Here is a 24000-nt window from a genome sequence, read left to right on the forward strand (position 1 = left end):
TTCTTAAGATTATTCAAGTGCCCTCATCAGAGTTGAGGGAAATGGAAACTACTGACTACTCCCTTCCGACAAAATCCGTCTCCATTCTGGAGTATTGTACACTGTAATCTTTTTATATTCACACACTATATTTATATGGGGGATAGCGCGAACGCAGTCCCCCGCTACCAAAAATTGCGCACTCGAGTTAACCACATTTGGGTTAATCGCAGGGGTCAGCACCACCGGAGTGCAATGGTGGGCCTCGCCCCGGGAGAACCGCCTTCGTGATCACGGTATCTCCTGTGCCAGGTAAGTATGCTGTCCTGCCCGCCACCACCACCCACCCTCGCCATCACTACACACCTCAACCTGACTCGCGCTGATTTGTGGTAGCAGATCAAACTAGTATTTTTGAGGTTCTTCATATGTTTATTGTCGAATGTACTGTTTCATATGGTCTGCTTCCTGAAGCTGTGGTCCCCGAATATTTATCAATATCCGCCATACAACTGTGCTCTATGCTCTTTGCTGTGCATATACACTAACCAAGAGTTGTTTAATTTGCCCCAGAGTAGAACTGCTAATCTAATCCGCTGGAATTGTAGACATACTATAATGTGAAATAGTGCGATTCTAGGTAGTATAGTTCAGTTTCATAAATCGATTGATTGTTGTTAAATTCAGTCTCAAATCCGTAAAGTTCAAAAAAGAAAATGGGACTACTTAGTAACTGCAAAATAATGTTCTGTTAGGATAATTGAAGTTAGTGAAATTCATCAATTATTAATACCTCAAGTATGCACTGGCATTAACAAGATTATCTTTTTGTTTCTTCATGTAATGAGTTAAAAACTAATTCAGTTTCCGGCAAAATGAAAGCTATTTGAGTTTCAACGTGCCGGTCTCCACCACTATACTTGGAACATAGATTTACCATAATATATAATGCTTGTGAAGACACGAAGGTACTACACATAATTTCAAATACTGTAAAAGGGAATATTTTGGTCACATATTAATGAATGTTTGTAACAATTCCTCAAAACTATGAAGGTTTAAGTGGACGACACAATACTGAAGTGGAGAAGGTTACAAAAGCCACAGTTTTTGCTTGGCGCGTGTGGCCTTGTTGCCGGCAGTACCTTTTCCAGGGTAGGTTGCAGCCTGAAGAGTGACACTCCAAAATTTGCCGTGGATTGGCATCGCTTCTCGGCCTTTTGGCTAAGATCAAAGTGTAGTATCTGTTCTTATCAGCTTAATATCTGATACGATCCCCATGTGGGATCAACGATATTAATCTGATTTTTGGACCATGGCGAAGTGCTAGGGGCTTGCTCCACCTTTGCCGCGGATCGGCCCGGTATTGCAGTACCTCCGGGATCGGTCCACTCCCTCAGGGGAGAATAATAAATCATATAATAAAGTGAAACATGGAATAATTGGCTCCTCCATCGTGACGAAATAGTAAACAGGAAACCTGACCAAGGGAAAGTTATGGAGGTTGTTGCACAAGAAAAGGCCTCATCTGCCTTCCTTGATGAGGCTCACTGACGAGCTGACTACTCATGATACTGACCAGATATACCGTGATGGCTCACTTGACACTGTAACTGGACAAGCCGGGGTAACGGTCACTGTAATGAGACGGGATAGGTTCTGTCATGAGAGTGAGACTCTAGTTAAACTATATGACTGGGCTTCTTCCACTCCGGAAGAACTATATAGTTGCAATTCTGAGGTGGGATTGCAGCAAGTCAGTACAAGAAGGAATGACGCTGTGATTTTCTCTGATAGTATGGCTGCATTGCAAGCACTGTCCAGTGTGCACCCTCCTCCTGGTCCGAACTTGTCAACAAGACACAGAATATGGTGGCCACACTTAGGGAGGACAACATCAGGGTGAGGTTTGTCTGGATTCCCTCACATGTAGGTATTCCAGGCAATGACCGAACTGATGTACTTGCCAAGGAAGCATCCAGGCTATCTTCCCACGATTATGATTTAGGACTATCGATTAGACAAATAAAATCCCAGATAAAAGCTATACAAACAGAGGAGGTCATTAACATGAGAACTATACAACAATATATCAGAAGGTCTATACACTATTACAATAAGGTTGCTTTAACCACATCAAACACGTATGGTAAAAAGATTACTAGTAGATGGGTTGACTCTGTGCATGGCAGGATCAGACTAGGCTATGACTATCCCTGGCAGCTTGGTTGGCAGGTGGAGGATGAGGCCAGACAGTGTCGAGTGTGTCATGAGCGAAACAAACACACACTTCACCATTATGTTCTCGAGTGTGAACACTTGCGAGAATACAGGGACCCACAACTATTGTCACTTGAACTACAGATAAAATATATGTTGGAAAACGATATTGTATCCAAAATACTTATAAAACATAAAGGATTTCCACCACCAATGTAACTGTGGATACTAAGAGGAATATAATTTTCTCCCTCTCTCTCTCTCTCTCTCTCTCCCTCGCTATTCAACCACCTATCTATCTACCTATGTCTAACTATCTGTCTAGCTAACTCTCCCTCCTTTTCATATTTCTCCACACCTGTGTTTGTCGTTATCTTTTAGCCTGTCAGTGAGTCCCTCCTCTAAATCTCATAATTGCTTACTGCACCTCACTGATTTCCGTTCTTACTCTCTCCTGCCTATGCCTAGTCTCTCTCTCTCTCTTTCTCTCTCTCTCTCTCTCTCTCTCTCTCTCTCTCCATGCCTTTGTTCTCAAATCCCATAATTACAAGAAAAATTCCGTTTCAATAAGGAATTAGGTAGAAATTGGTTTGGTAATAGAGTAGCAGACGAATGTTATAAGCTACCTAGTAAAGCAGTTGCTGCCTTTTCCATTGAGAGTTTCAAGCATAGGCTAGATAAGCATATGACAAATAAGGGGTGGATATAGAAAAAAGAAAATCTAATAACCAATACTAATTCATAATTTTTCCTTTTCAGGTTACACTATGATAGTCTCAATTCTCCTTTCACACTTTCCTGTAAAATGTCCACGCCAGTTTTTCGATACTGCGTGGTGTTCTTTCTGACTTTTTCCTGCCGGCTTCGACTGGAGGGTTTGGAGGGCGGGGGAGAGCCTTCTTCTTTGCTATCCTTATCTCATTCTAGTAGTTCAGTTACTCTTCTAGGAGATGCTTAGCATGGACCAACCGGCCTACTGCAGTTATCCTCTCTAGACTTAGGAGTCAGTAGTAGCATCAGCAAATTTGCCGACGATACAAAAATAGGGGTATCATTAACTCGACTGACCATTGCTATAACTTACAAAAAAGACCTCGATATATTGTCCAAATGGTCTAAAACTTGGCAAATAGTATTTAACGTTGAAAAATGCAAAGTACTTAACGTAGGGAAGACTATTGGAGACACTAAATACAGCATAGATAAGAAAGAAATTAGCAAATCGGAATGCGAGAGGGATCTAGGAGTTATGATTAGTAACGACCTTAAACCAAGGCAACGGTGTACTAATGCGAGAAATAAAGCAAATAGGGTCCTAGGATTTATTTCGAGAAGCGTGAGCAATAGATCATCAAAAGTAATACTGAAACTTTAGCATTAGTAAGGCCACATTTAGACTACGCAGTGTAATTTTGGTGTCCTTACTATAGAATGGATATTAATTCGTTAGAAAATGTACAGAGAAGAATGACAAAAATGATACATGACCTCCGGAACCTGTCATATGAAGACAGACTGAAAAGACTCCTGCATTCGCTAGAGAGGCGTAGAGTAAGGGGAGACTTAATTGAGGTGTTTAAGTGGATGAAGGGTATAAATAAGGGAGATATTAGCAAGGTACTTAAAGTGAGCATACAGGATAGAACTAGAAATAATGGTTTCAAACTAGAAAAATTCCGTTTCAACACGGAAATAAGTAGAAATTGGTTTGGTAATAGAGTGTTAGACGAATGGAATAAGCTACCTAGTAAAGTAGTTGCTGCCTCTTCCATTGAGAGTTTCAACCACAGGCTAGATAAGCATATGACAAATAACGGGTGGATATAGAAAAAAGAAAATCTTATAACCAATATTAATTCATACTTTTTCTTTTTCAGTTTTTTTTTTTTTCTTATGTGTCCGACTTCTGGGCATAGGCTGCACAGCCTGCTCTCAAGGCCCAGTAGTCATCCTACTTACCATACACCTCTCTACATGTCACCACTTCGGCGCTAACACCCACCGTCCATATTGAATACATGCTAGGGGTGCCTCATACAGGACTGGTGTATTGGTATTAGCGGGGGTACTTTTATGACATGTCGGCGGGTTATCTGGTAGATCAGGAAAGTCTGCTTTTATGAAATTCAAATCCATAAACTGTTCCCTGCCCCAGCTGGGATTCGAACCTGACTCCATCAGGACTGCAGGCCGTGTCTCTACCGATTCAGCCACCGCTATGATAGTCTCTATTCTCCTTTCACACTTTCCTGTAAAATGTCCACGCCAGTTTTTCTATACTGAGTAGTGTTCTTTCTGACTTTTTCCTGGCGGCTTCGGCTGGAGGGTTTGGAGGGAGGGGGAAAGCCTTCTTCTTTGCTATCCTTATCTCATTCTAGTAGTTCAGTTACTCTTCTAGGAGCTGCCTAGCATGGGCCAACCGGCTTACTGCAGTTATCCTCTCTTCTTATGTTCTTATGTAATCCGACCACCTCCTTAGCCCTACCCACTCCACACATTCCCCAAAGCTATCATTCCCCAACCCCTGGCCATACAACAAAATCCCTCCCACCACTGCCTGCATGCCAGCTCTACAAGGCAGAGCCCCCGGCGCACACAGCCCCCTATCCCAGCATTCTTCAAGGCTCACTCCTTCCCCTACAGCCCAACTTGTCTCCTGCCATGGTCAAGGAAGGAAGCTAACGTCCCTGTCCGACCTGTTCAGCAAAACATTGAACAAGCACACCAATCAGACAGGATAAACAAATATGATTCCCTGCTCCAACAGCTTTCAAATGCACCGAACATGATAACCGTGGTTACAGGTGGCCTTATGTATATAAAGATCTGTGTATAGTTATGTAATATCCTTGAAGACATATTTTTAGAGGGCTTAGGTAATACTTTAAAGTAGCTGGTAAAGAACTTAGGAAAAACAATAGCTATATCTGGAAATTCTTTGTCTTAATATTTTTTTTTTCTTTTTTAAGGTACTATAGTCCGTATCCATAGACCAAGACAAACTTTCCTTATCTTGTTCCAGAAAAAAAAAAAAAACTACAAAGAGAAAATTATTGTGCCAATAATGACCCAACAATTTGAAATACTTTCCGTTTGATAAACGTTTTCTTAAGATTATTCAAGTGACCTCATCAGAGTTGAGGGAAATGGAAACTACTGAGTACTCCCTTCCGACAAAATCCGTCTCCATTCTGGAGTATTGTACACTGTCATCTTTTTACATTCACACAATATATTTATATGGGGGATAGCGCGAACGCAGTCCCCCGCTACCAAAAATTGCGCACTCGAGTTAACCACATTTGGGTTAATCGCAGGGGTCAGCACCACCGGAGTGCAATGGTGGGCCTCGCCCCGGGAGAACCGCCTTCGTGATCACGGTATCTCCTGTGCCAGGTAAGTATGCTGTCCTGCCCGCCACCACCACCCACCCTCGCCATCACTACACACCTCAACCTGACTCGCGCTGATTTGTGGTAGCAGAGCAAACTAGTATTTTTGAGGTTCTTCATATGTTTATTGTCGAATGTACTGTTTCATATGGTCTGCTTCCTGAAGCTGTGGTCCCCGAATATTTATCAATATCCGCCATACAACTGTGCTCTATGCTCTTTGCTGTGCATATACACTAACCAAGAGTTGTTTAATTTGCCCCAGAGTAGAACTGCTAATCTAATCCGCTGGAATTGTAGACATACTATAATGTGAAATAGTGCGATTCTAGGTAGTATAGTTCAGTTTCATAAATCGATTGATTGTTGTTAAATTCAGTCTCAAATCCGTAAAGTTCAAAAAAGAAAATGGGACTACTTAGTAACTGCAAAATAATGTTCTGTTAGGATAATTGAAGTTAGAGAAATTTATCAATTATTAATGCCTCAAGTATGCACTGGCATTAACAAGATTTTCTTTTTGTTTCTTCATGTAGTGAGTTAAAAACTAATTCAGTTTCCGGCAAAATGAAAGCTATTTGAGGTTCAACGTGCCGGTCTCCACCACTATACTTGGAACATACATTTACCATAATATATAATGCTTGTGAACACACCAAGGTACTATACATAATTTCAAATACTTCGTACTGTATAAGGGAATATTTTGGTCACATACTAATGAACGTTTGTAACAATTCCTCAAAACTATGAAGGCTTAAGTGTTCGTCAGAATATTGAAGTGAAGAAGGTTACAAAAGCCACAGTTTTCCCTTAGCTCGTGTGGCCTTGTTGCCGGCAGTACCTTTTCCAGGGTAGGTTGCAGCCTGAAGAGTGACACTCCAAAATTTGCCGTGGATTGGCATCGCTTCTCGGCCTTTTGGCTAAGATCAAAGTGTAGTATCTGTTCTTATCAGCTTAATATCTGATACGATCCCCATGTGGGATCAACGATATTAATCTGATTTTTGGACCATGGCGAAGTGCTAGGGGCTTGCTCCACCTTTGCCGCGGATCGGCCCGGTATTGCAGTACCTCCGGGATCGGTCCACTCCCTCAGGGGAGAATAATAAATCATATAATAAAGTGAAACATGGAATAATTGGCTCCTCCATCGTGACGAAATAGTAAACAGGAAACCTGACCAAGGGAAAGTTATGGAGGTTGTTGCACAAGAAAAGGCCTCATCTGCCTTCCTTGATGAGGCTCACTGACGAGCTGACTACTCATGATACTGACCAGATATACCGTGATGGCTCACTTGACACTGTAACTGGACAAGCCGGGGTAACGGTCACTGTAATGAGACGGGATAGGTTCTGTCATGAGAGTGAGACTCTAGTTAAACTATATGACTGGGCTTCTTCCACTCCGGAAGAACTATATAGTTGCACTTGAGGTGGGATTGCAGCAAGTCAGTACAAGAAGGAATGACGCTGTGATTTTCTCTGATAGTATGGCTGCATTGCAAGCACTGTCCAGTGTGCACCCTCCTCCTGGTCCGAACTTGTCAACAAGACACAGAATATGGTGGCCACACTTAGGGAGGACAACATCAGGGTGAGGTTTGTCTGGATTCCCTCACATGTAGGTATTCCAGGCAATGACCGAACTGATGTACTTGCCAAGGAAGCATCCAGGCTATCTTCCCACGATTATGATTTAGGACTATCGATTAGACAAATAAAATCCCAGATAAAAGCTATACAAACAGAGGAGGTCATTAACATGAGAACTATACAACAATATATCAGAAGGTCTATACACTATTACAATAAGGTTGCTTTAACCACATCAAACGCGTATGGTAAAAAGATTACTAGTAGATGGGTTGACTCTGTGCATGCCAGGATCAGACTAGGCTATGACTATCCCTGGCAGCTTGGTTGGCAGGTGGAGGATGAGGCCAGACAGTGTCGAGTGTGTCATGAGCGAAACAAACACACACTTCACCATTATGTTCTCGAGTGTGAACACTTGCGAGAATACAGGGACCCACAACTATTGTCACTTGAACTACAGATAAAATATATGTTGGAAAACGATATTGTATCCAAAATACTTATAAAACATAAAGGATTTCCACCACCAATGTAACTGTGGATACTAAGAGGAATATAATTTTCTCCCTCTCTCTCTCTCTCTCTCTCCCTCGCTATTCAACCACCTATCTATCTACCTATGTCTAACTATCTGTCTAGCTAACTCTCCCTCCTTTTCATATTTCTCCACACCTGTGTTTGTCGTTATCTTTTAGCCTGTCAGTGAGTCCCTCCTCTAAATCTCATAATTGCTTACTGCACCTCACTGATTTCCGTTCTTACTCTCTCCTGCCTATGCCTAGTCTCTCTCTCTCTCTTTCTCTCTCTCTCTCTCTCTCTCTCTCTCTCTCCATGCCTTTGTTCTCAAATCCCATAATTACAAGAAAAATTCCGTTTCAATAAGGAATTAGGTAGAAATTGGTTTGGTAATAGAGTAGCAGACGAATGTTATAAGCTACCTAGTAAAGCAGTTGCTGCCTTTTCCATTGAGAGTTTCAAGCATAGGCTAGATAAGCATATGACAAATAAGGGGTGGATATAGAAAAAAGAAAATCTAATAACCAATACTAATTCATAATTTTTCCTTTTCAGGTTACACTATGATAGTCTCAATTCTCCTTTCACACTTTCCTGTAAAATGTCCACGCCAGTTTTTCGATACTGCGTGGTGTTCTTTCTGACTTTTTCCTGCCGGCTTCGACTGGAGGGTTTGGAGGGCGGGGGAGAGCCTTCTTCTTTGCTATCCTTATCTCATTCTAGTAGTTCAGTTACTCTTCTAGGAGATGCTTAGCATGGACCAACCGGCCTACTGCAGTTATCCTCTCTAGACTTAGGAGTCAGTAGTAGCATCAGCAAATTTGCCGACGATACAAAAATAGGGGGTATCATTAACTCGACTGACCATTGCTATAACTTACAAAAAGACCTCGATATATTGTCCAAATGGTCTAAAACTTGGCAAATAGTATTTAACGTTGAAAAATGCAAAGTACTTAACGTAGGGAAGACTATTGGAGACACTAAATACAGCATAGATAAGAAAGAAATTAGCAAATCGGAATGCGAGAGGGATCTAGGAGTTATGATTAGTAACGACCTTAAACCAAGGCAACGGTGTACTAATGCGAGAAATAAAGCAAATAGGGTCCTAGGATTTATTTCGAGAAGCGTGAGCAATAGATCATGAAAAGTAATACTGAAACTTTATCTAGCATTAGTAAGGCCACATTTTAGACTACGGAATATAATTTTGGTGTCCTTACTATAGAATGGATATTAATTCGTTAGAAAATGTACAGAGAAGAATGACAAAAATGATACATGACCTCCGGAACCTGTCATATGAAGACAGACTGAAAAGACTCCTGCATTCGCTAGAGAGGCGTAGAGTAAGGGGAGACTTAATTGAGGTGTTTAAGTGGATGAAGGGTATAAATAAGGGAGATATTAGCAAGGTACTTAAAGTGAGCATACAGGATAGAACTAGAAATAATGGTTTCAAACTAGAAAAATTCCGTTTCAACACGGAAATAAGTAGAAATTGGTTTGGTAATAGAGTGTTAGACGAATGGAATAAGCTACCTAGTAAAGTAGTTGCTGCCTCTTCCATTGAGAGTTTCAACCACAGGCTAGATAAGCATATGACAAATAACGGGTGGATATAGAAAAAGAAAATCTTATAACCAATATTAATTCATACTTTTTCTTTTTCAGTTTTTTTTTTCTTATGTGTCCGACTTCTGGGCATAGGCTGCACAGCCTGCTCTCAAGGCCCAGTAGTCCTCCTACATACCATACACCTCTCTACATGTCACCACTTCGGCGCTAACACCCACCGTCCATATTGAATACATGCTAGGGGTGCCTCATACAGGACTGGTGTATTGGTATTAGCGGGGGTACTTTTATGACATGTCGGCGGGTTATCTGGTAGATCAGGAAAGTCTGCTTTTATGAAATTCAAATCCATAAACTGTTCCCTGCCCCAGCTGGGATTCGAACCTGACTCCATCAGGACTGCAGGCCGCGTCTCTACCGATTCAGCCACCGCTATGATAGTCTCTATTCTCCTTTCACAGTTTCCTGTAAAATGTCCACGCCAGTTTTTCTATACTGAGTAGTGTTCTTTCTGACTTTTTCCTGGCGGCTTCGGCTGGAGGGTTTGGAGGGAGGGGGAAAGCCTTCTTCTTTGCTATACTTATCTCATTCTAGTAGTTCAGTTACTCTTCTAGGAGCTGCCTAACATGGGCCAACCGGCTTACTGCAGTTATCCTCTCTTCTTATGTTCTTATGTAATCCGACCACCTCCTTAGCCCTACCCACTCCACACATTCCCCAAAGCTATCATTCCCGAACCCCCTGGCCATACAACAAAATCCCTCCCACCACTGCCTGCATGCCAGCTCTACAAGGCAGAGCCCCCGGCGCACACAGCCCCCTATCCCAGCATTCTTCAAGGCTCACTCCTTCCCCTACAGCCCAACTTGTCTCCTGCCATGGTCAAGGAAGGAAGCTAACGTCCCTGTCCGACCTGTTCAGCAAAACATTGAACAAGCACACCAATCAGACAGGATAAACAAATATGATTCCCTGCTCCAACAGCTTTCAAATGCACCGAACATGATAACCGTGGTTACAGGTGGCCTTATGTATATAAAGATCTGTGTATAGTTATGTAATATCCTTGAAGACATATTTTTAGAGGGCTTAGGTAATACTTTAAAGTAGCTGGTAAAGAACTTAGGAAAAACAATAGCTATATCTGGAAATTCTTTGTCTTAATATTTTTTTTTTCTTTTTTAAGGTACTATAGTCCGTATCCATAGACCAAGACAAACTTTCCTTATCTTGTTCCAGAAAAAAAAAAAAAACTACAAAGAGAAAATTATTGTGCCAATAATGACCCAACAATTTGAAATACTTTCCGTTTGATAAACGTTTTCTTAAGATTATTCAAGTGACCTCATCAGAGTTGAGGGAAATGGAAACTACTGAGTACTCCCTTCCGACAAAATCCGTCTCCATTCTGGAGTATTGTACACTGTCATCTTTTTACATTCACACAATATATTTATATGGGGGATAGCGCGAACGCAGTCCCCCGCTACCAAAAATTGCGCACTCGAGTTAACCACATTTGGGTTAATCGCAGGGGTCAGCACCACCGGAGTGCAATGGTGGGCCTCGCCCCGGGAGAACCGCCTTCGTGATCACGGTATCTCCTGTGCCAGGTAAGTATGCTGTCCTGCCCGCCACCACCACCCACCCTCGCCATCACTACACACCTCAACCTGACTCGCGCTGATTTGTGGTAGCAGAGCAAACTAGTATTTTTGAGGTTCTTCATATGTTTATTGTCGAATGTACTGTTTCATATGGTCTGCTTCCTGAAGCTGTGGTCCCCGAATATTTATCAATATCCGCCATACAACTGTGCTCTATGCTCTTTGCTGTGCATATACACTAACCAAGAGTTGTTTAATTTGCCCCAGAGTAGAACTGCTAATCTAATCCGCTGGAATTGTAGACATACTATAATGTGAAATAGTGCGATTCTAGGTAGTATAGTTCAGTTTCATAAATCGATTGATTGTTGTTAAATTCAGTCTCAAATCCGTAAAGTTCAAAAAAGAAAATGGGACTACTTAGTAACTGCAAAATAATGTTCTGTTAGGATAATTGAAGTTAGTGAAATTCATCAATTATTAATACCTCAAGTATGCACTGGCATTAACAAGATTATCTTTTTGTTTCTTCATGTAATGAGTTAAAAACTAATTCAGTTTCCGGCAAAATGAAAGCTATTTGAGTTTCAACGTGCCGGTCTCCACCACTATACTTGGAACATAGATTTACCATAATATATAATGCTTGTGAAGACACGAAGGTACTACACATAATTTCAAATACTGTATAAGGGAATATTTTGGTCACATATTAATGAATGTTTGTAACAATTCCTCAAAACTATGAAGGTTTAAGTGTACGACACAATACTGAAGTGGAGAAGGTTACAAAAGCCACAGTTTTTGCTTGGCGCGTGTGGCCTTGTTGCCGGCAGTACCTTTTCCAGGGTAGGTTGCAGCCTGAAGAGTGACACTCCAAAATTTGCCGTGGATTGGCATCGCTTCTCGGCCTTTTGGCTAAGATCAAAGTGTAGTATCTGTTCTTATCAGCTTAATATCTGATACGATCCCCATGTGGGATCAACGATATTAATCTGATTTTTGGACCATGGCGAAGTGCTAGGGGCTTGCTCCACCTTTGCCGCGGATCGGCCCGGTATTGCAGTACCTCCGGGATCGGTCCACTCCCTCAGGGGAGAATAATAAATCATATAATAAAGTGAAACATGGAACAATTGGCTCCTCCATCGTGACGAAATAGCAAACAGGAAACCTGACCAAGGGAAAGTTATGAAGGTTGTTGCACAAGAAAAGGCCTCATCTGCCTTCTTTGATGAGGCTCACTGACGAGCTGACTACTCATGATACTGACCAGATATACCGTGATGGCTCACTTGACACTGTAACTGGACAAGCCGGGGTAACGGTCACTGTAATGAGACGGGATAGGTTCTGTCATGAGAGTGAGACTCTAGTTAAACTATATGACTGGGCTTCTTCCACTCCGGAAGAACTATATAGTTGCACTTGAGGTGGGATTGCAGCAAGTCAGTACAAGAAGGAATGACGCTGTGATTTTCTCTGATAGTATGGCTGCATTGCAAGCACTGTCCAGTGTGCACCCCCCTCCTGGTCCGAACTTGTCAACAAGACACAGAATATGGTGGCCACACTTAGGGAGGACAACATCAGGGTGAGGTTTGTCTGGATTCCCTCACATGTAGGTATTCCAGGCAATGACCGAGCTGATGTACTTGCCAAGGAAGCATCCAGGCTATCTTCCCACGATTATGATTTAGGACTATCGATTAGACAAATAAAATCCCAGATAAAAGCTATACAAACAGAGGAGGTCATTAACATGAGAACTATACAACAATATATCAGCAGGTCTATACACTATTACAATAAGGTTGCTTTAACCACGTCATACACGTATGGTAAAAAGATTACTAGTAGATGGGTTGACTCTGTGCATGCCAGGATCAGACTAGGCTATGACTATCCCTGGCAGCTTGGTTGGCAGGTGGAGGATGAGGCCAGACAGTGTCGAGTGTGTCATGAGCCAAACAAACACACACTTAAGAAGAACATAAGAAGAGAGGATAACTGCAGTAGGCCGGTTGGCCCATGCTAGGCAGCTCCTAGAAAAGTAACTGAACTACTAGAATGAGATAAGGATAGCAAAGAAGAAGGCTCTCCCCCGCCCTCCAAACCCTCCAGCCGAAGCCGGCAGGAAAAAGTCAGAAAGAACACCACGCCGTATAGAAAAACTGGCGTGGACATTTTACAGAAAAGTGTGAAAGGAGAATAGAGACTATCATAGTGTAACCTGAAAAGAATTTTTTTTTGAATTAGTATTGGTTATATTTTCTTTAATCTATATCCACCCCTTATTTGTCATATGCTTATCTAGCCTATGCTTGAAACTCTCATCATTATGTTCTCGAGTGTGAACATTGCTAGAATACAGGAACCCACAACTATTGTCACTTGAACTACAGGCAAAATATATGTTGGAAAACGATATTGTATCCAAAATACTTATAAAACATAAAGGATTTGCACCACCAATGTAACTGTGGATACTAAGAGGAATATAATTTTCTCCCTCTCTCTCTCTCTCTCTCTCCCTCGCTATTTAACCACCTATCTATCTACCTATGTCTAACTATCTGTCTAGCTAACTCTCCCTTCTTTTCATATTTCTCCACACCTGTGTTTGTCGTTATCTTTTAGCCTGTCAGTGAGTCCCTCCTCTAAATCTAATAATTGCTTACTGCACCTCACTGATTTCCGTCCTTACTCTCTCCTGCCTATGCCTAGTCTCTCTCTCTCTCTTTCTCTCTCTCTCTCTCTCTCTCTCTCTCTCCATGCCTTTGTTCTCAAATCCCATAATTACTAGAAAAATTCCGTTTCAATAAGGAATTAGGTAGAAATTGGTTTGGTAATAGAGTAGCAGACGAATGTAATAAGCTACCTAGTAAAGCAGTTGCTGCCTCTTCCATTGAGAGTTTCAAGCATAGGCTAGATAAGCATATGACAAATAAGGGGTGGATATAGAAAAAAGAAAATCTAATAACCAATACTAATTCATAATTTTTCCTTTTCAGGTTACACTATGATAGTCTCAATTCTCCTTTCACACTTTCCTGTAAAATGTCCACGCCAGTTTTTCGATACTGCGTGGTGTTCTTTCTGACTTTTTCCTGCCGGCTTCGGCTGGAGGGTTTGGAGGGCGGGGGAGAGCCTTCTTCTTTGCTATCCTTATCTCATTCTAGTAGTTCAGTTACTCTTCTAGGAGATGCTTAGCATGGACCAACCGGCCTACTGCAGTTATCCTCTCTAGACTTAGGAGTCAGTAGTAGCATCAGCAAATTTGCCGACGATACAAAAATAGGGGGTATCATTAACTCGACTGACCATTGCTATAACTTACAAAAAGACCTCGATATATTGTCCAAATGGTCTAAAACTTGGCAAATAGTATTTAACGTTGAAAAATGCAAAGTACTTAACGTAGGGAAGACTATTGGAGACACTAAATACAGCATAGATAAGAAAGAAATTAGCAAATCGGAATGCGAGAGGGATCTAGGAGTTATGATTAGTAACGACCTTAAACCAAGGCAACGGTGTACTAATGCGAGAAATAAAGCAAATAGGGTCCTAGGATTTATTTCGAGAAGCGTGAGCAATAGATCATCAAAAGTAATACTGAAACTTTATTTAGCATTAGTAAGGCCACATTTAGACTACGCAGTGTAATTTTGGTGTCCTTACTATAGAATGGATATTAATTCGTTAGAAAATGTACAGAGAAGAATGACAAAAATGATACATGACCTCCGGAACCTGTCATATGAAGACAGACTGAAAAGACTCCTGCATTCGCTAGAGAGGCGTAGAGTAAGGGGAGACTTAATTGAGGTGTTTAAGTGGATGAAGGGTATAAATAAGGGAGATATTAGCAAGGTACTTAAAGTGAGCATACAGGATAGAACTAGAAATAATGGTTTCAAACTAGAAAAATTCCGTTTCAACACGGAAATAAGTAGAAATTGGTTTGGTAATAGAGTGTTAGACGAATGGAATAAGCTACCTAGTAAAGTAGTTGCTGCCTCTTCCATTGAGAGTTTCAACCACAGGCTAGATAAGCATATGACAAATAACGGGTGGATATAGAAAAAAGAAAATCTTATAACCAATACTAATTCATACTTTTTCCTTTTACCTTTTTATTTTTTTTTTTTATTTTATGTGTCCGACTTCTGGGCATAGGCTGCACAGCCTGCTCTCAAGGCCCAGTAGTCATCCTACTTACCATACACCTCTCTACATGTCACCACTTCGGCGCTAACACCCACCGTCCATATTGAATACATGCTAGGGGTGCCTCATACAGGACTGGTGTATTGGTATTAGCGGGGGTACTTTTATGACATGTCGGCGGGTTATCTGGTAGATCAGGAAAGTCTGCTTTTATGAAATTCAAATCCATAAACTGTTCCCTGCCCCAGCTGGGATTCGAACCTGACTCCATCAGGACTGCAGGCCGTGTCTCTACCGATTCAGCCACCGCTATGATAGTCTCTATTCTCCTTTCACACTTTCCTGTAAAATGTCCACGCCAGTTTTTCTATACTGAGTAGTGTTCTTTCTGACTTTTTCCTGGCGGCTTCGGCTGGAGGGTTTGGAGGGAGGGGGAAAGCCTTCTTCTTTGCTATCCTTATCTCATTCTAGTAGTTCAGTTACTCTTCTAGGAGCTGCCTAGCATGGGCCAACCGGCTTACTGCAGTTATCCTCTCTTCTTATGTTCTTATGTAATCCGACCACCTCCTTAGCCCTACCCACTCCACACATTCCCCAAAGCTATCATTCCCCAACCCCCTGGCCATACAACAAAATCCCTCCCACCACTGCCTGCATGCCAGCTCTACAAGGCAGAGCCCCCGGCGCACACAGCCCCCTATCCCAGCATTCTTCAAGGCTCACTCCTTCCCCTACAGCCCAACTTGTCTCCTGCCATGGTCAAGGAAGGAAGCTAACGTCCCTGTCCGACCTGTTCAGCAAAACATTGAACAAGCACACCAATCAGACAGGATAAACAAATATGATTCCCTGCTCCAACAGCTTTCAAATGCACCGAACATGATAACCGTGGTTACAGGTGGCCTTATGTATATAAAGATCTGTGTATAGTTATGTAATATCCTTGAAGACATATTTTTAGAGGGCTTAGGTAATACTTTAAAGTAGCTGGTAAAGAACTTAGGAAAAACAATAGCTATATCTGGAAATTATTTGTCTTAATATTTTTTTTTTCTTTTTTAAGGTACTATAGTCCGTATCCATAGACCAAGACAAACTTTCCTTATCTTGTTCCAGAAAAAAAAAAAACTACAAAGAGAAAATTATTGTGCCAATAATGACCCAACAATTTGAAATACTTTCCGTTTGATAAACGTTTTCTTAAGATTATTCAAGTGCCCTCATCAGAATTGAGAGAAATGGAAACTACTGAGTACTCCCGACAAAATTCGTCTCCATTCTGGAGTATTGTACACTGTAATCTTTTTATATTCACACACTATATTTATATGGGGGATAGCGCGAACGCAGTCCCCCGCTACCAAAAATTGCGCACTCGAGTTAACCACATTTGGGTTAATCGCAGGGGTCAGCACCACCGGAGTGCAATGGTGGGCCTCGCCCCGGGAGAACCGCCTTCGTGATCACGGTATCTCCTGTGCCAGGTAAGTATGCTGTCCTGCCCGCCACCACCACCCACCCTCGCCATCACTACACACCTCAACCTGACTCGCGCTGATTTGTGGTAGCAGAGCAAACTAGTATTTTTGAGGTTCTTCATATGTTTATTGTCGAATGTACTGTTTCATATGGTCTGCTTCCTGAAGCTGTGGTCCCCGAATATTTATCAATATCCGCCATACAACTGTGCTCTATGCTCTTTGCTGTGCATATACACTAACCAAGAGTTGTTTAATTTGCCCCAGAGTAGAACTGCTAATCTAATCCGCTGGAATTGTAGACATACTATAATGTGAAATAGTGCGATTCTAGGTAGTATAGTTCAGTTTCATAAATCGATTGATTGTTGTTAAATTCAGTCTCAAATCCGTAAAGTTCAAAAAGAAAATGGGACTACTTAGTAACTGCAAAATAATGTTCTGTTAGGATAATTGAAGTTAGTGAAATTCATCAATTATTAATACCTCAAGTATGCACTGGCATTAACAAGATTATCTTTTTGTTTCTTCATGTAATGAGTTAAAAACTAATTCAGTTTCCGGCAAAATGAAAGCTATTTGAGTTTCAACGTGCCGGTCTCCACCACTATACTTGGAACATAGATTTACCATAATATATAATGCTTGTGAAGACACGAAGGTACTACACATAATTTCAAATACTGTATAAGGGAATATTTTGGTCACATATTAATGAACGTTTGTAACAATTCCTCAAAACTATGAAGGTTTAAGTGTACGACACAATACTGAAGTGGAGAAGGTTACAAAAGCCACAGTTTTTGCTTGGCGCGTGTGGCCTTGTTGCCGGCAGTACCTTTTCCAGGGTAGGTTGCAGCCTGAAGAGTGACACTCCAAAATTTGCCGTGGATTGGCATCGCTTCTCGGCCTTTTGGCTAAGATCAAAGTGTAGTATCTGTTCTTATCAGCTTAATTGTGGTCTGATATGTAAACTACACTAATGCGATCGTGTGAGCTTACAACAATATGTAAGGTGCCCTTAAAGAAAAAGCAGGCGCGGCGGCGCGCGAGTGAAGGAAGGAAAGGCAGAAAACGGCGTCAACCGAAGTCACTCGAGGGCATACTAGTGAAGAAATCAGTGATCAGTGAAACCGAACATCACACAAACTTACAAGCCAGTGACCAAGAAACAGTCAAGCTCCCAAACTGCCTCCACAGCAGCTTGACCTTCCTAGCGCGCGCCTCCGTAGCCTCTCTTAGGTGCATTTAGAGAACTAAGCCACCGAAGTTGTGATACGACAGTATTTACCATGTCCTGCAACCACATCACCAGCGTGTCCTACAAAGAAACGAAATCTTCTGCCCCTTTCAACACCGACTGCGATAGTAAACACACACCAACATACGGGGGGAGTGAAACAGTGAGTGCTGAACCTGTTCAATATAAGCTATTCAGTTCACGTGTGACCAGAATATTCATTCTAAACCACAAAGTGCATCCACTAAATTAAAACATTCCCAGCAAGTGACTCCGCCCCTTCACTGACGAACAGTTCACAGTGAAAGAGTGGTAACGAAAACATTCCACCTATTTCTACATTCGGTGAAATCACACAAAACATTAAATCCTAAGGTAATTGTACAAACGTCTTGCGGCGAGGAGTGTTGGCATTTAAAACTCTAGATGTGAAAGAGTGGATTAATGGTGCAGTGTAAATCAGTGATCCATTATAACACAAAACCAGAAGAAATACCAACAAGGAATAAGTAAAACCTGTAATTGTGCGATCTATCACATCCACGAATGCCACTCTCTTATACCACACTCCCATACACACCATCCACATCCCCCACACCCCAGCTACCACAACTGCCTCACAACCAGATCTGCAAGAATTGACCAACAGTGTAGTGAAAAACTGTGACCCATTTTAGCACACACCATGCAAGATTGTCAGTAATGAGAACAATTAACAAGTGAAGCTTATAACAGTGCCACCTACCACACCCACAAGTGCCATTCATCCCCACAATACTCACCACATACCTCATACCCGAGAAGCCTCACAGTGCCTTCTCACTCAACACCAGCGTCATGCAACCCTGACCACACTAAGCACCAACCCAGGTAATAAATCCCTCACGTACAAACTCGCTTTCCCTCAAATACCATTCCCCAACCCTCACTCCCCCACCATTACCCTTCTTCCCCACCCATAACTTACCCACCGAACACTCTCCTTTACCCTCCTTTCTTCACTTTCCGTCTACCAACACCGATCCCAAAACTCCCTATCCCAACAGCACCCTAATCCCCTCCTTCACCTCCCCACCACCACCCCTCTTCTCACACCACATTTCCCCTCACCACCCACCCTCCCACAACTCACTCCCCCAACAGGACCCTTCTTCCCACTTTTCCTCACTTCCCCATCACCACACTCCTTCTCAACCCCTTATTCCTCATCCCACTTTCCAATCTTCGCTTCCCGATCATCATCCTCCCCTATACCTCCTCCTTTCCCTAAGCCGTATCAGCTCCCCATTTCCCCTACATTCACTACCTCCCCATCCTACCCCCCACCCCCTCAGGATCTATCCCCGAGCCCTTTTCCCCCTTACCGTTACTACCTCACCACCCCCCTTCAGCCACCCTCGCTACCCCCATTTCTTCCCCACCCTCACTGCCCCTACTCATGTCCCCAACCCTCACTGACTCTCTTCCCCTCACCCCAATTACGTCCCCACCCTCCTCCAACCGTGATCATCCTTCCAGCAACCTCACCTACCCAAACCATCGCATCCCTCCCCACTCACCCACTACCTTCCCACTCTTCCTCCCCCACCACCAAGCTCTCTACCTCCCCACCTTTCCCTTGTCACTACTTAAACATCCCTACCCGTTCCCTCACTAGTTCCACACCCTTCTTCCACCTACCCCCCTTCCCTCAACCTTCTCTCACCAGCCCTCATACCTCTCCACCTTTTCCCCTCTCACCTTTACTAGATCCCCTAACTCGCTCTCTCCTTCCCCTAAATACTCCGACCATCTACTATCCTCTCCCCTTCACCTTTCCTTCTTCTTCCCCACCTTGCCCTCGCCACTACTCCTTTCCAGTTTTACTCCCCTACATCCGTCACCCGCCACTCCCTCCTCCCAACACCTCGCCCTCCCTTCCCGCATGTCCCCCGACCAACCCCTACGTCCTATCCACTGCTTGCCTCCCCCACTACCTCCCAGCTACATTCTTCTGCAACTCTTCCCCATACTTACAACCTCAGTCTCCCTCCTCTCCAATCTTGCCTCACTCTATCCATCATAAAACAATGGATCTCCCACATACTGCAGTACAACACACCCACAAAGGCACATCACCCACACCAAACACCCAAAAGAGGTCATATACATTCACTTCCCACCCCTACGGAACACAAAGGCCCTGTCCTAAGAGGAAAGCCAGCAAGGCCCCCCCCAAAACCGCACATCTGGGGTGATAACCAGAGAACTGACGGGCCACCCCTGCTTGCAACCTGATGAGGCCCCACCCCCACAACGGAACCCTGGATTGTCTGACAGTGCACAACGAGACAGCTCCGGTTGGCAAACTGGCGAGGCCTCCCCCTCACTTTGGGACACTGAGCTGTCTGCTGGAGTTAGAATTGACAGCTCCGGCTGGGCCTTTCCCCCACAAGGAAACTCTGGGGCATCTGCTGGTGGACAACAGGACACCACCCACCTGCAGGCTGGTGAGGCCTCCCCCCCGCAAGGAAATCCTGGGGCATCTGCTGGTGAACGACTGGACAGCACCCATCTGCAGGCTGGTGAGGCCTCCCCACCACAAGGAAACCCCGGGGTATCTGCTGGTGGACGACAGGACAGCACCCACCGGCAGGCTGGTGAGGCCTCCCCCCCACAAGGGAACCCTGGAGCTTCTGCTGGTGGACGATGGGACAGCACCCACCTGCAGGCTGGTGAGGCCTCCCCCCCATTGTGGGACCCTGGGGCATCTGCCAGCAGTCGACAGGACAGCTCCCACTGGCAAACTGGTGAGGCCTCCACCCAACAACTAGACCCTGGGGCATCTGCTGATGGATGCCACAGCCAATCCCGCTGGCAGGCTGATAGGACCTCCCCTCCACAACAGAAGAACAGAACATCTGCCATCAAGCACCTGGATAATTCTCCTCATCTGACTAGTGACAGCAACTCCTCCCTCCCACAATTGGTGATCGATACATCAACCAGTGAGAGCTCAGACATTACCCATCAACTGCCTGGTGAGAGTTCTCCCTCCAAGGAAGCCCTGTGGCATCGGCCAGGGGAAACCAGGACTATACAGGGAGGCAACATGGAGAGGTCTCCCCTCCCCAAGGGACTCCTGAACACCAGAACCATCCCCACCGGCAGAATGGCGAGGTCACTCCACCGATCACACCCCAAGGAGAATCAAACAGTTTCCTGGAAACCCCAATTGTCAGGCAGGAAGCCAACGACCTTGCCCAAACAGTTCACCAAAACACTGAACAGACCCGCCAGCCAGAGAGGGTGTACAATGTCCTAAAAATTTGGTTCCCTGCTCCAACAACATTCATATGCACTGAGCATGACAATCAAGGGTGCAGGTGGTCAACAACAAGTCAAAAGTGGTCAAATGCCAGACAGTCCCTGATAAGGCATCTAAAAGAGCACCATGACATTCATACTCACAGTTACACGAATTGCTGTGCTGGATGTGGGGAAACTCTGGGACAGAGGCCAACAACCCACAACTCTAACTGCGAAGCCAGCCGGCGCATCATTGTGCAACAAGTGAGACACAGACACCAATGCCCCACTTGCCCAGAGTCTTTTCCATCTAAGAAAGGACTACACAACCACCAGGAGAAACACAAGCGCCAAGAATGGCAGGGCAACAGAGACAGGCCACCCCCACTACCACCTGAAAGAGTATGTCGTCAAAGGAATGGCCAAAGTTCTCCCGCTCCTCCAGCCTCGCCTCCAGAAAATGAACAAGCATGCCAAGAACCACAAGAACACACCCACCCAGAGAATGAAAGCAGTCCAGAGCAAGATGGCTACCTCCACCCAGCCCCCACGAATCTAGCAAACTCAGACAGATCTGACCAAGTCCTTGTTAGGAGTGAAACTCCTGAGTTCCTGAGACACCTTGCCAGGGACTGGGAGAATTTTGATGAAACCAGAAACTTACAACAAGACATATACCAAGGTGATCAACGACATTCACGAGAAAACATCCCTCAAACAGGGGAGGCCTTAATCCTGCAATCACAGTCAGCAACACCAGACACACAGTTGCAGGCCAGTGACACACCACCTTCACTGCCTATAACCATCTCTCAAGTTTCAGCCCACACAGCAGCAGGAGTAGTGGAAGAGGACAACAATGGAGCAGAAGAGAACCAGGACGAGGAGAATGATCCGGCAGAGGCGGAATGGTTACTGAGAAATTTTTATCCAATGGTAAAAGAACTCATCCGCACCCCTGACTGGGAAGCATTTGAGGGTCTCTTGGACACTATAACCCAGCAGGTTCAATCAGCATTTAACATCGACACCAACCACCAGCAACGAAAGAAAAAGCCCACAGACGTCAGTGACTGCAAGACCATTCAACGAATATACAGAAACAACAGACGGAGGGCAGTCCGTCTGATAACGTCGGGCTCAGGGGAACAGTGTCAGATTCCAAAGGATGACATCAAACAACACTTCACTGAAAGAATGAAGGTTGCAGTCCAGCAGGTAGAAGCGGTCAATAACCTTCCTCCTCCGCCAGATAACCGACCCCAGGTTGATGTCAATTCATTTTCTGAAGCAGAGGTCGACCGTAGATTAGCAGCAGCCGAAAACACATCACCTGGAAAAGATGGCATTTCCTACCGCCAGTGGAAAAAGGCTGACCCAGGATGCAGAGTTCTCACAGGTATCTTTAACATTTGCCTGGCAGCCAAAAAGATACCACAGGCTTGGAAGACATCATACTCCATCTTGATACCCAAGTCTGGTGACAAAAACAACATAGCAAACTGGAGAAACATCACACTGTGTAACACCCTGTACAAGTTATATACTGGATGCCTTGCAGCCCGTCTCAGAAACTGGTGCACTGACAATGACATTCTCAATCCAGGCCAGAAGTGTTCTCTCCCAGCCGATGGAGTGCTGGAGCACAACTACCTGCTCCAGTATTACCTTGACAGGGCCAGACGTGAACAGGAAGATCTGTGCATTGCCTTCCTTGATATCTCAGATGCCTTTGGATCAGTTTCCCACTCCTTAATAAAGGCATCTCTCAGCCGACTAGGAGCCGGACCACATCTCGTTGCAATCGTCGAGGACCTGTTGACAGATTGCACCACACAATTTCGAACCGCTGAAGGGGACACTGAAGATATCCCAGTGCAACGAGGGGTAAGACAAGGGTGTCCAATCAGTGCTCTTCTCTTCAACATTGCCATTGAACCCATCCTACACACTATCACACAAGCAGGCCTACGTATGGATGCCGCACATCCCCACCCATGCCTGGCCTACGCTGATGACATCACCATCATTGCACGGAAAAAGGACACCCTCCAACACCTGCTTTCAGCAACCTGCAACATCTGTGCCTCCTTAGGTCTGTCCCTGAACCCAACCAAGTGCTCCACCCTGCACATAACAGGACACGCACCAAGGGGAACAAGGGACACCACCTTCTTGATAAATGGTCAGCAAATTACTGCAAAAAGAGATGGTGAACCCACAACTTTCTTGGGAAGACCTGTTGGATTCCACCTACTCCCTGACCTGTCATCAGTGGACCAACTAGTCGACCTCGGAACCACTATCCTGACCAGCAAACTGGCCCCATGGCAACGCATAGACGCCCTAAAATCCTTTGTTCTACCCTCTGCCGTCTTTGCCATGCGGACATGGCAGCTCAGGAAAGCTGACTGGAAGCACCTTGATGATACACTGAGACCACTCATAAAGAAAACTTTGTACCTACAATCCCGGGCATCAAACGAGTATCTGTATGGTAGCAGCCGGGCAGGGTCCTGTGCAATCCCACTCGCAGCAGAAGACTCAGACATATTTCTGATCGACACGGCCTTCAAGCTGCTCACCTCTAAGGACCAAGCACTGGAACAAATCGCCTGGAAAGATGTGCAAAATATCGCAGCCCAAAGAACACGAGGGGAACCATCCGTACAAGATGCCTGTCTGTTCCTCTCCAAAGAAGAAATGGGCAACAGGGCATCTGACCATCAAACCCTGTGGTCACGTGCCCGTGACGCATCTGGTCGCCTCAACGTACAATGGTCAGTCGACGACGACAATGATCTCCGCATCCAAACTGAAGACCAGGCCCTCTGCAAACGTCACAGAAGGAAGATTGCCTCCACAATCCGCACCCAAAGGCGTCTCCATCGTGACGAAATGCTACATAGGAAACCTGACCAAGGG

The 24000-nt window shown here is 44.3% G+C and overlaps 7 non-coding genes and 1 pseudogene across 7 annotated transcripts; 4 read left to right on the forward strand and 4 right to left on the reverse strand.

The window, feature by feature from the left end:
- Positions 1-136: 136 nt before the first annotated feature.
- LOC145397336 (U1 spliceosomal RNA) lies at positions 137-299 on the reverse strand. The gene has a single exon (XR_013896916.1). It is a non-coding gene; the product is annotated as a U1 spliceosomal RNA (small nuclear RNA).
- An 884-nt stretch (positions 300-1183) lies between these two features.
- LOC145397355 (U2 spliceosomal RNA) lies at positions 1184-1376 on the forward strand. Its single transcript, XR_013896935.1, has one exon. It is a non-coding gene; the product is annotated as a U2 spliceosomal RNA (small nuclear RNA).
- A 4064-nt stretch (positions 1377-5440) lies between these two features.
- On the reverse strand, positions 5441-5603 carry LOC145397337 (U1 spliceosomal RNA). Its single transcript, XR_013896917.1, has one exon. It is a non-coding gene; the product is annotated as a U1 spliceosomal RNA (small nuclear RNA).
- An 891-nt stretch (positions 5604-6494) lies between these two features.
- On the forward strand, positions 6495-6687 carry LOC145397356 (U2 spliceosomal RNA). Its single transcript, XR_013896936.1, has one exon. It is a non-coding gene; the product is annotated as a U2 spliceosomal RNA (small nuclear RNA).
- A 4060-nt stretch (positions 6688-10747) lies between these two features.
- LOC145397338 (U1 spliceosomal RNA) lies at positions 10748-10910 on the reverse strand. The gene has a single exon (XR_013896918.1). It is a non-coding gene; the product is annotated as a U1 spliceosomal RNA (small nuclear RNA).
- An 884-nt stretch (positions 10911-11794) lies between these two features.
- On the forward strand, positions 11795-11987 carry LOC145397357 (U2 spliceosomal RNA). The gene has a single exon (XR_013896937.1). It is a non-coding gene; the product is annotated as a U2 spliceosomal RNA (small nuclear RNA).
- Positions 11988-16398: 4411 nt separating this feature from the next.
- LOC145397339 (U1 spliceosomal RNA) lies at positions 16399-16561 on the reverse strand. Its single transcript, XR_013896919.1, has one exon. It is a non-coding gene; the product is annotated as a U1 spliceosomal RNA (small nuclear RNA).
- An 883-nt stretch (positions 16562-17444) lies between these two features.
- On the forward strand, positions 17445-17549 carry LOC145397375 (U2 spliceosomal RNA; annotated as a pseudogene).
- The last annotated feature ends 6451 nt before the right edge of the window (positions 17550-24000 follow it).

The sequence above is a fragment of the Coenobita brevimanus genome, chromosome 40 (genome assembly GCF_032717465.1).
Source record: "Coenobita brevimanus isolate Jiangsu-jjx chromosome 40, ASM3271746v2, whole genome shotgun sequence".
NCBI classification, from domain to species: Eukaryota; Metazoa; Arthropoda; class Malacostraca; order Decapoda; family Coenobitidae; genus Coenobita; species Coenobita brevimanus.